Genomic DNA, 17,330 nt, shown 5'->3' on the forward strand with positions numbered 1-17,330 from the left:
CAAGAGCAAAAAATGATACCATTCATATCCTTCTAGCAGACCACAGAAAACTCCCCCTGCTTATTGTTAGCTTTTCTGACACATTGTCCTTTAAATTAGACACACATCATTATCACTGAAATGAAATATTTAAATTATTCACCTTCATCCAAATCTCACTGTATGCAGAGAAAATCATCTTAAGCATTCTGCAGATGAATTTATAGACTAATTTTTTACATATTAAAATGAGGAAAGCAAAAAACTGTGATCATCCTTAATTAGCTATTAAGAATCGTATTCCAGATGGCATTTAGAGAGCTCAAAAAACAAGTTGGAAATTTCCATTTTGTCTCCCCATTACAAAAAAACAGCAACAACAACAAAAAACCCTACGCCTACAAAATAAAAACAACCATAATGGTTCAGGCAAAAAAAAAAACCAAACAAACTCTGTTTAGCCCATTATCCTGGTCCCAACATGCCCATTAGGAGATGCATAAGGAAAGATTATAAGAAGTGTAGCAAGAGCTGAGCAACCCCTCCTTCCCATCTTCTGGCAATTAGTGGTTTAGGAACTTCCTCAGCTAGAAGTTGTGTCTGAGTAGGATGTTTACACAATTCATGAAACAAAAGTAGCCATTAATCCCTTTTTGAACTCAGTTAAACTTTTGGCCTTTACAACATCTAGTGTCAGTGTCTCACGTTGTTTATTTTTTTTTTGTATGAATAAGTGTTTCTTATTGTTTATTTTAAACTTGCTGCCTGGAGAAATGAACACAAACACTTTAGCTGCTATATTCTAAGGGATACTGTAAATGAAATTAAGGTCCTGTATTCACCCTCTTCATGCAATTCGTTATTTTGTTTGCTCTATCCCATCTTCTCTAGGTTATTTTATTTCCATGGTATAGAAACTCAGCCTATCTAGTCTGTCCCCTGATAGTTAGGATTCCAACCCTCTGAACGTTCACTTACTCTTTCCACCTCTTCAAAAAGCTTTTTCCAGTTTCCTTATGTCCCAAGATGTGATGGGGAAAACAGGACAGGTCAATTTATAGGTTTGAAACACATTTTCTGCACAGTCCCTGTTTTCCAACAATTCTTGATTTATTTTTTTTTTACTAAAGTGTTTTCCAGAGAGCTGTTCCACCTTTACCTTTCTGAAAATACACTTATTTTGATTTCAGAATCTTTTCCATGAGTGATAATAAATAATCTATTCACTATACATGTGAAGAAAGAAATTGTACTTCAGTTCCATTTACCTCCTCACATGTACTACTTTATGTTCATTAACAAATGATTTCTTTTAGCATTTTACCATTTTGTATTGTCCTGCTTTTGTAACTAATTTTTCAGGTCATTAAATACATTAAATAAGATTTGCTGAAGTATAAGAGAACTTACTAGTGTGATTTCCCACAGTTCTCTCTAGTTTTGCAAAAGTATCTGGTTAACTGGCTCAGACCCTGAGGTTTACAGAATCATAGAACCACTTAACACTATCAGGTCCAGCCATTAACCCAGCACTGCCAGGTCCATCACTTAATCCTGTCCTTAGGTGCCACTTCTACACAACTTTTAGATACCTCCAGGGATGGTGACCCAAGCACTTCCATGGGGAGTCCATTCCAGTATTTGACAACACTTGCAGTGAAGAAATTTTCCCTAATTTTCAATCTAAACCTCCACTGGGTTACTTTGGGGGCATTTCTTCTTGTCCTGTCACTGGTTATTTGGGAGAAGAGATAAGTCCCCACCTTGCTCCATCCTTCTTTCAGGCAATAATAAAAAGAAATCTGTTAATCCTCAGCCTTCTTCTCTCTCCAGACTGAACACCCCCAGCTCCCACAGCTGCTCCTCACAGGACTTGTGCTCCCAAGCCTTCCCCAGCTCTGTTGCCCCCTCTGGACTCTCTCCAGCCCCTTAATGTCTTCCTTATAGTGAGGGGCCCAGAACTGGACACAGCACTCGAGGTGTGGCCTCACCAGTGCCCAGCACAGGGGGACAATCCCTGCCCTGCTCCTGCCACACACAATATTCATCCAAGCCACAAACGGCCAGTTTCTCCAGCAGAATGCTGTGGGAACCAGTCTCAAGGTATTTCACGCAGTCCAGGCAGACAGACAACAGCTACAGCCTTTCCCTCCTCCACTAAGTGGGTGACCTTGTCAGAGGAGGTCAGGTTGGTCAAGCACAGGTCCTGCCATTTCTGAAACCCTGTCTGATCCCCTGGTTGTCCAGATGTGCTGCATGATGGCACCCAGGATGACCTGCTCCATGACCTTCCCTGGCTCTGAGGTCAGGCTGACAGGCCTGTAGCTCCCTGCAGGCACCTTGTGGCTCTTCTGGAAGACAGGTGTCACACTGGCTAAAAAGCAGCCACCTGGGACCTCCCCATACAGAGAGGTGTGCTGGTAAATGATAGAAAGTGGCCCAGTGAGCACTTCTGCCAGCACCCTCAGTATTCTTTGGTAGATCTCATCCACACCATAGATTTTGTGATCATTTCCCCTTGGAATATGAGGACTTCATTCTGTTCTCTGCCATCTTTCATCTCAGGGGGCTGACAAGATGCAGAACAGCTGGTTTTACTATGAAAGACTGAGGCAAGAAGGCATTGGATGCCCTGAGCCTTTTCTCATCCTGTCACCATATTTTCCCCCCATATCTGGTAAAGAAGGAGGTCCTCCTTAGCCTCCCTTTTGTTGCCAATGTATTTATAGACATTTTTTTATTGTTTTTCACAGCAGTAACCAGATTAATTCAGGTTGGGCTTTAGCCCTTCTAATTTTCTCCCTGCATAAGCCCATGGCATCCTTGTAGCTCACACAAGTGGCTCTCCCTTTCTTCCAAAAGTGATAAATTATTGTATTTGCAGGGACCCTTGTGGCAGGGAGGAATGATGAAGCTGACTCCATGTTCTCAGAAAGCTAATTTATTACTTTATTATAGTATATTATATTAAAGAATACTATACTATACTAAAGAATACAGAAAAGATACTTACTCAATGTCAAAAAGATAATAAAGAAAACTCATGGCACTTTCCAGAGTCTCAGCTTGTCCCTGATTGGCCAATGAGTGAAAACAACTCACAGCAGAATCCAATGAAACAATCACCTATTGGTAAACAATCGCCAATCACATTCCACACGTGAGCAAAACACAGGAGAAGCAAATGAGATAAGAATTGTTTTCCTTTTCTCTGAGGCTTCTCAGCCTCCCAGAAGGAAAATCCTGGGCAAAGGGATTTTTTCAGGGAATGTCAATGCCACAATAAACTTGCCCTTTTTTTTCCTGAATTCCAGACAAGGCTCTCTGTTCAGCCAGGCCAGACTTCTTCCTCACTGGCTCATCTTTTGGCAGCACATGGGCACAGCCTGCTCCTGTGCCTTTAGGATCTACTTCTTGAAAGTGAGATGTATAGATATATAGATGGATAGCAGTTACCCACTAGTTAAAATTACTGAATTTAGTATGCTGTGGCATATTGACAAAAAGCAATTTATCTAGGCTCTACATTATAATAGCTGCATTTAATTAAAAACAGTTGTAAAAATAATTCAGTGCAAAAGAAAAATCAAAATAAAATCTCCAACATTTCTTAAAAGTTGTTTTGTTTTAATTGAGGCTGTATAGTATTTGACACAATTTTCAAGAGTGCTCAACTGAACTTGACTAAGGAGCAATTTGAATACTCTGAATTCTAGTGTGCTTTCCAAAAATCATAGTCTTTAAAAAATTGTGTCATTTGGAAAAAATCCTCTGGTGTCACTGGCTGAGGCCAGCTTAGAGCAATAGCCTGTTATAAGTGTGTTACTTCAAGAGATGTTTGGACCTTGTTTAAAATACACATTTCTGCACTGCATAAAACATTGCAGGTAAAGTTCATCCTAAGATATTAAAAAAATACTCCTATTTCAAATATCTAAGAAGAGACCTATGATATTCAAAGTTCTCTTACTAGCATTTCTCTTCCCCCACACCACCTTTTTTTTGTTATTTTCTATCCTCTCTTAAGTAGTTTGTTAACTAACAAATCAAGATCTTTAGGATAGACTAGATGGATTGATATCAAAATGATTGATCTCTCTCATGTTGGTGTTACATGAACACAAAAGTCAAGAGTTAATGCCTACATCATTTGTTTAAAATTTCCATCTTGAAGATCTTTACCACCATTATACTGGCAGCACACACACTTCTGTTTTAAATTGCAAATGTTATAATGAAAAAGAGTTATACCTCCAATTTAGCACTGAGTTTCACTAAGTGCAAAAGTTTCATGTTTTATAACATTGTGTCGAAGTTGGAGCTGATCAATTCATGTGAATAATTCCAGTGGTCGTATTTATGAAGTGTAAAGACTTCTGCTCGGTCAAATTATGTTTCCAAGGCTTCTTAGCCTTTTTATCCATTTTCACCTAATATGACAGATTTATTACCAATCCTAATGATAGCATTTACTACTGCTTCCAGATAAGCCTATGGTGAAAGTCAATGCCAAATCTTACAACTGTGTGCAAATTTATTATTCTAATTAGTGGTCGGTAATTAATTGGCAACAAACAACTTATTGAATGAATTTCACCCTCTCTTTGAACATAAATAATCTCTAATTTTTTTCTAATTCATCTTTGCAGAATTATTCATGGGTATGCAATATAGCCAGGGCCAATTTCCACATCAATACAATGGCCAGCAGAACTCAACTCTCAGTGGAAGGAGAGAGTAAAGACCTATAGAGACAGTGCTCACTTTTCCTCAATTACTATACATTATATTAATCACATAAAAGAGCCGCGTAGATACACAGTATTGTATTTGCACCGATTTTGGCAAAATTTTGTAGAGCCAGCTGGAGAGATAGCTTAAAACGCACAGAGTAGCTTTAAGGCAGATACGAATCAGATTCCTGGTTTTTAAGTGAGTGCACTTACTGTGTAGATCATTCCTAAGGTAATAGAATCCTACAAATATTTAGATTTTGTACTCGATGGAGCAAGATAGAAGTACAGCCAGATGGTTTGCGGGGTATTTTTTTTTGCCTCTTAATTTTACCCACTTCTTTTCCAAAGGGACACTAGCAATCCAACTTCACTGTGACAAAAGGTGACTTTAGTATGAATTATTTAAACCTTTAGAACACAAGGATAAAAGGTAGTTTCTAGGTTTTAAAAAAGTTACCAGGCTATATTGAAAGGTTATTTTAATTAGCCTCAGTGATTACTCATTTGTTACAGTTACCAAAATCTGACAACTTCTCCAAATTAAGTCAGTAACGGATAATGCCGAATTACTCAAAGATCACCATTGTAGAAAAGTCTATAAGGAAAGTAAAAACACAGTAATCACTTGTAATATATAAGGTATGATGTGTGAACTTAGTGTTGTTCCGTCAGGCCTCTTTAAAATGCCATATAAATAATTTAGTGTTAAATGCTGTGCCAGTGTTCTCCTCAGATCTTTGCATTTTTCTGAGAAATCCTCACTGTAAGCTGTCGCTTTAAAGATGTCTGGAAATATTATACCAGCCCAGAATTGCTGGCACACGCAGAACTTAAGGAAGCCACTCTGTAAAATCACGGACTAATTAAGCCTGCTGATTAGTTTATGTAAAGTCTAGGATAAACTTATCATGCACTAATTTTCTGTACATGGGAATAGTTTAGGTAGGTCCAGTCCTATCCAACCTCCACCAGCTGAAGGGATACTGAGGCACTGTTCAAGCTGCTTTTGAGGAGCTTTACTTCCTGCCTGGCACACTGAATTGCTAAAATACTAGTTATCTTGATAAACACACAAGGCACTGAGTTCACAGAAGTTGAAGACCATAATAAAAGAACATAATTTCCTGAGAGAAAGAAGGAAAATGCAAAAAAGCCCCATTATCAGCAAGTTAATGACATTATAAGGCTCTTAATTGGCCTCTTTTCAGGCAAAGCTGAAGAACATGCTAGCATTGATCGAATGTTTACCAATCCAAATATGTCTGTTGAATTAATATTTGTATAGTATAATTAATTGATATTAAAAATTAATATTATTGCTTTTGCAGTGTTGTTGTAAGATAGTAAACCAAGGAAAGTTTTCAAAAGCGCTAAGTTTGTTGGACCTTGTGATACTGGCATATTCAGATTTAACAAACTGTTATGGACTCAAATCAGACTTAATGAGCTTTGATCCAACTTAAGGAATCCACCAGACTTAGAAACAGGCAATTTTAGCCACTCTAAAATTTGGACATGAGGGATGGGTCAAAAAATAATCTGCTGACGATATTGGTTGAAGGACATTGTTTGTGAAGGAGTTTGTATTGGCTCTTTTGTTCAGCATGTTACCTGATGATTTGCAACAAACTGTTCTCCAGTGCACAGACACAAGTTGTGCTGAAGATGAAGGATTCCATGACTCAATCTCTGTGCAAATGACAGCCCGGGTCTTGAAAAAAGTGCAACAATTATAGTTTTCCTGAGAGATGAGACAGCAGAGATGAGTGAGCTTAGCTTTGTGCACAACGGCAGAATCTGTGACTTTTGACTTCATTTAGCCCAAAGTAAGAGGAATGTGCCTCATGGAACATTGCATGACACAACTACTCAGAACTTCCTTGCAGATTCTTCCAGGAGTTTAAAATCTGACACAGTGACTGAAGCATGCTGACAATCTTGAAGGGACATTGCCATCAGCACACGTTTAAATTGCAGATTCCTGAGTACACACACAGTTCTCACTCCCATAATTAACAGGGCATGTTTTTCCTGCATCGTGAAGGAGAAAAGTGAACAAGGCCAGCAACAGGAGAGAATGTGTTCAAGAGATCTAACCCTGGTTCCTGCTTCCCAATCCTCAGGCTACACTTGTAATTGAAGGGGACAATATTCCTCATGGCCTTATAAGAGTATGCTGCAAGAGAGAGACACCTGGCAGGGAGGGAAAACTAGAAATGAAAGTGAAAAGGAGAAGAACACTGGACATAATTTGGGGCCACAGGCAGTGGAAGTGCTCAGACACAATCACAAGCAATGACTAATTTGGAGACTAACATGAGAGTCCATGAAAATAGCACTAGTGCCTCATTGAGCATTGTTTTTTTTCTTCCTCCAAATCTGCCTTAATTTGTAGTTTAATAACAAACACTCCAGCTCTGTGCCTTATTCAAAGGAGTTATGACATGCATTATGAGCAGCAGCATTAGCCTTTCACCTTCTACTATTTACTCATTTAAGGTCCTAACCCTACTGATTAAGTAAAGCCTGGATTACTTAATGAAGGGAGCAACAAGCATTTTGCAGGGAGCTATGAGATCAGTATCACTCAGGAGACTAGAGAAATTTGGAGACCCTTGTTCACATCTATTACACAGCAGCTCCAGCTAAAACTGTCAAAAAAAAAAAAAAGGTGAGAAAAGGACAGTCTGATGTTAGCTTTTCTAAGATTCCCTTCAGAATATTAACCCTTCAACAGACAAAGTCAAAAGACTAAAAGTAGCAACACAGTGTCACAAATGCTGGAATGAGAAGGCAGAAATGCTTTAGGTGGTCTCATTCAAATAAGAAAGCCGTTTCCAATCAAACAAATTCAATATTTGTGCACAGGTTTATATGATTCTGTAGAAGTCAGAAGGTGGAAAAGGAAATCTATGCCATCAAACCTACACATCTGATACTAGAAGAAACCAGATCAGATAACTTGCTCAAAAATAGCTTAAAAATCACTCTAAAAATCACACTAACTCAGAGGGCTCAAATATGTTCTATTAAATGGCTATTCTAGAATCACAGTGAAAGTTTGGTTGGAAGTTTCTTATTTTTAATCTGAATTCCTTAAAAGCCAGTTCATTCCCATATGGTTTCATCTTTCCTTTTAAACAAGATTTTATCTTTTAATGCATTTCTAGAAAGCAAACACATGTTCTCAGCTTCTAATTTGCACGACTTGACAAGCAAAATTCTTCAGATTCCTTCTATGAAACTATGTCCTTTCCAGGCCCCTGCTTTGAATAGATTTGTTGTTCCTGTAAAATTTTGTTTTTACTGAAAGACTTGATATCACACTTGATAGAAACAAAGTCTAACAGCAATTTTGAGTGATACTAGTACAACCTTATCCCCACCAGAAATCTCATTTCATACAGCCTAGAACTGAGCTTCCTTCTTGCATCACCACGTCTTACTGGCAAAGGCAGTCACAGTCATCTCAATCAACTGGCATAAGTAGGTCCTCCTCCTATTTTTTCTTTCCATAGAATAAACTACAGGTTGTTGCAGACTTTCTTGTCCCCAAGCCCCAAATGCATAACATTGAGATCTCAATTACTCCCCCACTTTTCTTCAATACTTCAAGTTCACTTTTAATTGTCTAATTTCAGAAGTACCCTTTGTCTAATCACTAGTTTTATGCATTTAATGGTAAATGCCATGTATAGAATCACTGAACTTCCTTTGTTCAGAGGGAAGGGGATAAAGTAATTTTGTTTGCCCTAGAGAATGATAGACTATTCATTATTATGCATCTTTGGTATCTCATCTCCTGTTTTACTCTAAACCTTTAAATATTCCTTACTAGAAGGTCTTCCTTTTCTGTTCCAATTAAATCTAATTCCACCCTTTCTCACTTCTTAGTCACAAACATTTTATGTTGCGATTTCACACTTGGAGACACTATAAAAAATTTTAGTAAGTTCAGCAGCTTATATAGAGCAATTTTCCTGTCTCTTGTGTATTGTGTTTGCTTCTATCTCACATGCACGTCCTTCGCTTTCCATTCACATTGCAGAGTCAAAACTAGGTGGTTAGTGCTCCTAGATGCTTTCTTTTTCCTTTGTGCAGGTGTTGAACCTAAGAAAGCCAGGCTAACTGAAGATTTAAATGCAAACAAAGCAGGTTTAATAATTACAACCAACAGGAAAAGCCAAACTCACGCCACATCTCCATTTCAAGCCACCTCCTGAAGCAGCGAAGACTCAGGCTCTACTATTACTTTTTCCATCATGCTTTGCTCTTGATGGCATTGGGCTTTATCATAAAACATTAGAGGTAATTTTTTTTTTTTTTTTTACAATGTAAGTCCAGTATTTTTCAACTAAAAATGGGAATTCTGACCACCTTGATGTAAAGTATATTTCTGTGGAACAGCTGAAATGTAATAGGCTTCTGGATAATCATGGATACCTGAGGATTGTAACATAAGCAGTAAATGTGAACCACCAACTTAAAAGGAACAAATGTAATTCCAACACTCCTTAAAATTGAAATTAAATTTCCCCTCTCTCTTCAGCAGACTTTGGATGAGGCTTGGGTGTGTGGCACTCATGATTCTTTTGACGATGCTTATGGTAAATTCCCCAAGGGCAAAGAATTTTAAGATCAACATAATCCCACACTGGAATTGACAAGAGACGAGCAACTGACTGAAAATGAAATTAATAGAGAATGCTCTCAGGGACCTGACAGCTTAGCATCTTCTCAAAGGAGGTGGTGGAGTCCCCGGCCCTGGATGTGTTTAAAAAAAGACTGGATATGGCACTCGGTGCTATACTTTAATTGAGGTGTTAGGGCATGGATTGTACTCAGTGATCTTTAAAGTCTCTTCCAACCTTGTGATTCTGGGAATTCTGTGAAAGTAAAAAAAATCAGCTCCAGAATCTGTGGTTCCCTAGGATTCCAGGACTGAGCAGCTCCAGGATTCCATGACCCCGGAACCCAGCCGCTGCAGGAGTGTCTCCAAGGCAACAAGAGAAGGTTGGTGTCAGAGGGAGGTGCTGCAGCCCAGCTGCACCCACTGTTCAGAGGCGCCTGCTGGTAAGTGAGCTCCCGCCAGCCTCTCGGGCTCAGCCACAGTCTCGCAACATCTCTAGGCCTTCAGTAATAGAGGGGGAGCCTGACAAACTCTCTTTTGAGATTTAAAACTCATGTGAACCAGTGACAGTGTGTGAGTTCCATAGCAGCAGCTCCTCCACTTCATCATTCCAGCAGAGGGTCCTGCTGTATCCAGCCTGTCCTGAGCCCCCCTGGAAGAGCAGCTGGGGAATGTCTCCCTCATCAACCTGCACCAGCTTGTCAGGCCCCTCCTCTCCTTCTCCTGCTTGGGGGACTTTGTTTCCTCTTTCATCTAAAATTCTGGATGTTTCTCTCCTCAAACATGGCCATTTCTGTTCTGTGTGTCACACCTTCCTCACCTTCCCCCTCATCTTGTGCTGATGGAGCCTCTTTGGGCGGTTGAGTTTGGAACTTGTGGCAACAGGCCCACACTGAGGAGCTCCTCTGGCCTGCAGCCTTTTTCAGGGTCAGAAAGAACACAAATGCTTTTATTCCAGTGTGAAACTTCTTTTTCTTCTTGAGAATCTGAATCTGGGTTATTTCACCTTTCTTTCTCTTCCAAGGAAGGATCTGCCATGGCAATCTTCTGGGTGCTCCTTTTGCTGATGGCATCTGTCGACATCAACCAGCTGCTCTTTGAAGGGAAGGAAACTGTTCATGAGAAGGAAAGAAGGCAAGAAATCCTTCAGAAGTTGAAGGAGCAGAAGGCGAGCCTTCAGCTGCTGTACTCAAGCTTGAAGAAGGAAACTGCAAACCTGGAAGCCAGGAAAGGGGCTGTGGCAAAACCTGCATTGGCACTGGAGATGAAGATGCAACAGTGCATATACAAAGTCCTTTTCTTGGCTGCCATCACGCTGTTCAAGCTCTGGGGATAGCATTTGCAGGAAGTCACTTGTCAGCACAGTGCAGGAGAAGAGACTGACACAGTATTCCTGGGGAAAGTGTGGAAAGGAATGGCCTTCCCTGACAACACTCTGTGCTAACTAGGTGAATTCACATCCACATGGACAGAACTGTAGCAAATGCTTGTTTAGTTCCAAGGAGGTTGGTTCCATTACTTTTAAAATTACTTTGGTCCACTAACAAAAATTTGGTGCTTTAATGTATTAAGAATTCTCTCTTTTTGTATCAATTGTTATAAAACCTAAGGTTCTGTTAATGAATAAAATGGATTAAAGCAAAGGAATAAGCTTATCAGAATTGTTTGCTTGTAACCAAACAATTTCATTTCATCTTTTGACTCTGGCATTTTCATTGTATTATGCATTGCTGCTACAGGCCAGACCAAACACTATAGAAGTAGAGATCATATTTGCAAAACAATACTATGGATGTGCAACACAACTTTACTGTGCTAAATGGATGGAAACTTAGAGGAAGATGGTTCAGAAAGAGGTTATAGATATTTTGACAGGAAAACAGGAAAAAATAGTTTAGTAATGTTTCTTCCAGCAATAATGCAGACAGTTGTTTGTTTAAAATGAAGTCTTCTACTGGCATCCAATGCTGGCAAGAAAGAGCAAATAATAAAACAGCTTACTTATGTTTAAAGCTGGTGACTTAAACAATGATAATCAACTTTCCTAAACCAAGCATTAAATCTCAAGACCATACAATTTTAGGAAGAAATTCTAGGAAATACTTTCTTCACTGGTATCAACAGATTTTCCTACCCTTGGCAGTTAAAGGATTTCACTCCTTGAATGTACTAATGGACATTTGAATGCACAGTGAAGTGCTGTGAAGTACCAGGGTTTGGAAGGTGCAATGTGGGATGCAAGGAAACGCTGTCCAGGCATGGTGTAGATTGTACATCTGTTTAAACAAAGATGTTTAATAGGATTAGTTCCAACACTGGATTATTTCCATTCCATAAGCAATGCTCTTCACAGAATTATTTTTTTTAAGAACAAATACCACCAAGATGGCCAGAATGGTGCAAGAACCACCACCCAACAGACAGAGGCACCCTGGAAAATCCCTTTTATCTATGGGTCTGGACTGACCACACAGGTTCAGTAATATGCTATGCCCTTCCCAATGTTGTCTGAGTAACTCCTGTCTAAGGTTGTAAGCTTTGTACTTAATTTCAATCAGAAAGAGTAATGTAATATTTTTCTCTTTTGCCCTACTTATCTATACAGACTTGATGGGCTGCTGTGCTCAGCCAAATTTTTATTTGTTGCATTTCTTAAAACTTGTGTGGCTTTCCAGGCACAATAATGTTACTCAGAGCAAAATACCAATCTAGTGGATACATTCAAGCAGAAATTTCAAAAGCTGAGCTCCACTCTTTCCTAATAATATTCCGAGAAGTTTTATTTCCTCCTGCAATCCTCCTGCTAAACTCTCTGCTTAGCCTAAGTGACACTTCCTTGGTTTTGCACTGAGCATTGCACACAGTGTTCTCATCTTGATTGGAACTTCCCGATGCTACTGTAACATGATAGTGGAGAAAGGCAAAAAACTAAATTTTTTCCAAGCAATCCTGAGTAGAGTTCTAAGGGCCAAATAGGAAAAGCAAAAAGGAAATGAATGGCTATTTGTACTATTATAGAGTTGCTTTTGAATGATGGACAACAGCTGAAGTGTGAAGAATGCCTGAACTAGAACACTCTCATTAAAATATAAAATCCAAAGCAATTGGATTCCAAGATCTGAAATAGACAAGAGTTCAGGAGGGTCCTTCACAAGACTGAATGAGGTGAAGAAACCAACACAGCGTGGTTTCCTGGCAAAAGTAAAGATGAGTGGGTTAGGAATCCCACAGATTGCTCCTTCCTGGGAAATAATTCATTAGTGAGGACTTTTCACCTCACTGCTGTTCACAGCAATTCAGAATATCAGGTGTGAAAGAGGAGCAAGGGAGGGAGTAAATCTGGCTGACATTGCCCAGGTGTCAATCTCACCTTCATAAAGGGAGCAAGTGAAAAGAATTACAAACCCCTGAGGATAGAACCGAGTAGTTTTTACACAGACCCAGAGAATATTACAAATGATGACAAAAAGAAATGACAGAATAAGGATTGCTTCTTTTTCCCCCCTTAATGAGTAGAATGAAACAGAATATCTATTTATTTCTCTTAGTTTAGCAAGAGCAGGGTTTGGATCGTTGTCAGTGAATTTCTGGCACAAATGAGCTAACTAACTATGATTCATAAGGGCATGCAGGCTCCACATTCTGCAGTGCATTAAAAACAGAACAATGATACTTTCCCAAAAAAAAAAAAAGCATATCATTCTGGTATCATTCCACAAAAATAAGCCAATTATCCCTCCTTAATTATTTATTTAGCAATAATAAATGTTTAGTGGCCATCAAAGAATCTGGAAGACAGCTAACAGAGCACAGAAGTGTAGTGAACACCATTGCAATAATACATCCTAGGTTCAATGAATTGGCCTCTGGCATCAAATGTGAATAAATGGATATTTTATGGGAGCACAGTCTTTTGCATTAAAAAAACAATTAAAGGATGAGTGGAACTAGGTTTTTGTCCTCTTATAGTCCCTCATGGCACCTCACAGCACATCAAGCAAATCCGATTTGAAAATATATCAGAAATGGAAGCAAGGAAATATTGCGTCATATCATGTCTGTTATTGTCATCAGCTTTAGCTAAAGGAATTTATTTCATACAAACTACTATGAGATAACAGAATTTCCTCACAAATGGAAAATACATGTGTGAAACACAAAATAAATTAATTATTCACTGAATATTCTTTTAGTTTCCCTTTTGCAGTCTGTATTATGAGAGCAAGGAAAGAAAAAGTTCTATTTGTCTGATTAAAAAACCTCTTCTGCTGCCATCATGTAAACAGAAAATAAGATAACTGACTTCACTATATAGAGAAGCAAATAAAGTAGATCCAGTTTTCTATGTGATTTCTATGTTTTACTGTTATCCAGAGTACAAGGATAAAACAATTTAGCTTCATTATAGGCTTTTCATCACTTCACAAAATTTTCAAAGCACCTGCTCAACAGCTTTTCAAGCTTCAGATCTCAAGCAAGATGTACCTTTCTGTAGCTGCCACTAATACAAAAAAAGGCAGCAGTCTCAGCACTAACTTGGCACATTGTTTGCAAGAAGATGTGTAATTTAGATTCCACTTCTCACCTGACACCTGTTCCTGGAAGGACTCAAACAAAGTGCTGAAACACAAACACTAAATTTAAAACATCTTACAGGCTTAACACTGTATTTTGGGCCATCTCTAACTTGGGGAGAAATGTAGTTTCACTCCCTAGTGTCCCTCTCTCCCCAAATTTTTATTTCATTAAATTCATTCTTAGCCCAGACATTATCCAACTAAGAGAAAAGCACCTGAACCTTCCTTCTGAATTCAGCAGACAAGATCCAATCATGCAATTCCTACTTGGGAGAAGATTCATCATTGCTCTTCAATATACTGCAGAAATTAATAATTTCAACAGACACAGTCTTCAAAGGCACTGATAGGTACCTCTGTTCCTCAAACCAAAAAAATAATGTCTCTTATTTCCTGCCTCTCACTACTGCTGTGTACTGAAGGTAAACACCATCCATTTCCAGTGGAGAGCAGAACAGAAATACCAGTGAACTTAATTTAAAGCTGATCAAAAAACATGCATAGAAAGAAAGCATGAGCAAAACAAGAGCAGTTCAGCACAACTTCACACTTTAAAGTTACATTGAATTCTCTTTGTTGGATACAGAGGTGGAAGGGTATCAATTCTACATGCTGCAAACTTACTTCAACTGGATCAGTAAAAACACCATTAAATTTCTGTCTGTATTTTTTCAGATATTTACTGACAACCAAAGTTGTGTGCTTATGTTTTTTCCCTTCCCACCTTTTTTCCACACCACTGTAACCCCACAGACATCTGACCTGAACTTGGAAGTTTTGAGAGCTTGAGGCATTCCAGACTGCACTACTCAGGTCACAGTCTCATAGTGAGGTTTTGAAGAGCAATATTAATAAAAGTGTCATTGGTTCCATGAGACTGGAGAGGGATGAGACTATCCACTTTCTCTATTCATGAAATATCACCTTGGTACCACAGCACCCCTGATCTGTTAAATATATGGGTGTATTTTGCACCAAGATAACCTTGTTGTAACTAGATTTTCCTGCACTTCACAGCTGCCTGGAATGATAGCTGGTGATAGCAGGAGTGAAACCATGACAGGGCACATGCAAATGGAGCTATTATGTTATTTATGTCCATACACACATAGTTGAAAGCAAATGTCATGGTACTTCAGAGAAAAAAGTAACTACCAGATGCATGAGACTACAAATCACATACCAAAATGCTGTTTAATACATCAGATCTATAAGTGGCGGGCTGTTTTCTGAGGATTTTTATTGCTCCTCTCTCTCTATCCCATTCTCCCCACTCCCTTTTTTTTTTTTTTAAATCAGATCCGGTTTTTATGTATCAGACTTAATTTGCAGTCCCAATTAAGGGAGCATATACATGCATATATGTATACCTGTGGGTTAATATCTGTCCATACATCTCATTCAGACCATTAAGTTGTTTTTTTAACATTTTTACTTCACATTTCATTTGCTAGATATTTGCTGTTCCAACATTTGTCTCATGCAATAAATTCAGCTGGAACAATTTGCCTATCCATACACATATACGTATTTACCCAGGAAAATATTAGGGCATTTATAATGAACTTGGGCTCAAGTCCCCACTTTGAGGGATATTCTTACAGATATAAGAACTTCCTCTGCTGGTTTCAAATTTTTAAGTGGAACAAGTAAGAAACATCTTTATGCAGAGGTAAAACAAATACATTTACAATTACAACTACTCAAACAGAAGAACCATTTCTCAGCCAACTGTACTCAGAAATCTAGCAAATTTGTTCTGCAGCTTCAGCTTTGGGAAAAACAAATGCAGTACCTTGATACCGATCCTAGAAACCCTATTTCTCTTTTACCTAATTTGCAGACCTAAGCTGTTGAGAAAAAAACTCCTTGCACAGGCATACAAAATTCATTCAACATTCTAATTTCATATTTCCTGAAAACTGAAGAAGACTTCCCAAAAGGAATGCTCTGGGTCATGCTGAATAATCTCTGTGTCACTCTACCATTGGTCAGGATAGCCTTTCATAACTTTTTTACACATGGGTCAGAAAACCACTTGGTTCCCCCTTGTGCTAGCACCGAACAGTGACAGCATTCTGAGCTTTCAGCTTCCAAACAACCAAAGAAAAAAACTTGGAGAATAGTGTTAAGGCAAATATCAGCAGCATTTTGCTGCCTATTAGCAAAAAGTTTTACTATTTCTGACATGAAAGAATGCCTGAAATCCTAACATAGCTTCTCTTCTACAACAGTAATAAATAAGCTCATCTGTACCACATTTATCTGATTGGAGTAGAAAATTGTCCTAACGAGCTGCAGGGATGTACACAGAGCTGTTAATGGGCTGTTTTCACCACTGATGCTCTTTGACATATAAAACTAAACTCACTTCTGGTTATAGATTACTTAAGGACCTAAATTGAGAAGTAGCACTGTTTTACTCTGGGGGCAAGAGTGATTGGAGGCTCTTTATGGGTTCAAATAAAATGAAGGTTAATATACCTGCAGGAAGCAGGTACAGTTCCTGTATCACATTTGTGAAGTATTATGCATGTTCCATCATATCCATTTCCTCTTTCCTGATGCATTTAATGCTGAGGTGATCATATTTGCCAAAGGCATTTCTTCAGAGTATGAAACAGGTAGAGGCACATGAAAAGTGCAAAAGGTTGCTTTGCCTGGCCTTCATACAGGGCCTCCCTGTAAGCATTGTTTTACAAGAGCACAGGTGCAATTGCAAGCACGTGTTGAAGGGGATCCAAATGAAATGCTGAAGAGATGGGGAAAAAGAGATACAACACTCAAAGCTGTGTGACCTAATGGTGGACTTCCAATACCTAAAGAGAACCCACAAGAAAGATGGAGAGAAATTATTTACAAGATCATGACAGGATAAAGGGAATGGCTTCAAACTGAAAGAGTTTTAGATTAGATATTAGAAAAAACAATTCTTTACTGTGAGGGTGATGAGGCACTGGCACAGGTTGCCCAGAGAAGTAGTGGATGCCCCATCCCTGGCAATGTTCAAAGCCAGGCTGGATGGAGCTCTGAGCAACCCGGCCTAGTGGAACATGTCCCTGTCCAGGGGATTGGAACGAGATCATCTTTAAGGCACCTTCCAATTCAAGCCATTCTATGATTCCAACAAATGCACAACCTCCCCCTTAGCTTTGGGGTTTTTTTTGCAACTCGTCTTTAAGCAATTCTAAGAAAATCTAATCTCAAGTGTTATTGTCAAAAGCATGATGTATACAAAGTGGAAAAAGCAATAAAGCTAAAACATTTCTTGAGACACACTGGGGAGAGAAAGGTGATATGTAAAAAATAAGTTATACTCCTCAAAGAGGATGGATCATTGGACAAATGCCAACAAAAGACAGAGGTAAACAGAACACAGAGAAAGGCCGTAAGTTTCTGAAATGTATG

The 17,330-nt window shown here is 38.8% G+C and overlaps 1 protein-coding gene and 1 long non-coding RNA gene across 9 annotated transcripts in view; one reads left to right on the forward strand and one right to left on the reverse strand.

Annotated features, from left to right (window-relative positions):
- INSC (INSC spindle orientation adaptor protein) overlaps positions 1–17,330 on the reverse strand; it is a 134,039-nt gene that overhangs the window by 60,540 nt on the left and 56,169 nt on the right. The gene's annotated exons all lie outside the window — the stretch shown is intronic.
- Positions 8,187–11,006, forward strand: LOC135303500 (uncharacterized). Its single transcript, XR_010364977.1, has 4 exons — positions 8,187–8,201; positions 8,817–9,023; positions 9,647–9,788; positions 10,370–11,006. It is a non-coding gene; the product is annotated as an uncharacterized LOC135303500 (long non-coding RNA).

This window comes from Passer domesticus, chromosome 6 (genome assembly GCF_036417665.1).
Source record: "Passer domesticus isolate bPasDom1 chromosome 6, bPasDom1.hap1, whole genome shotgun sequence".
NCBI lineage: Eukaryota > Metazoa > Chordata > Aves > Passeriformes > Passeridae > Passer > Passer domesticus.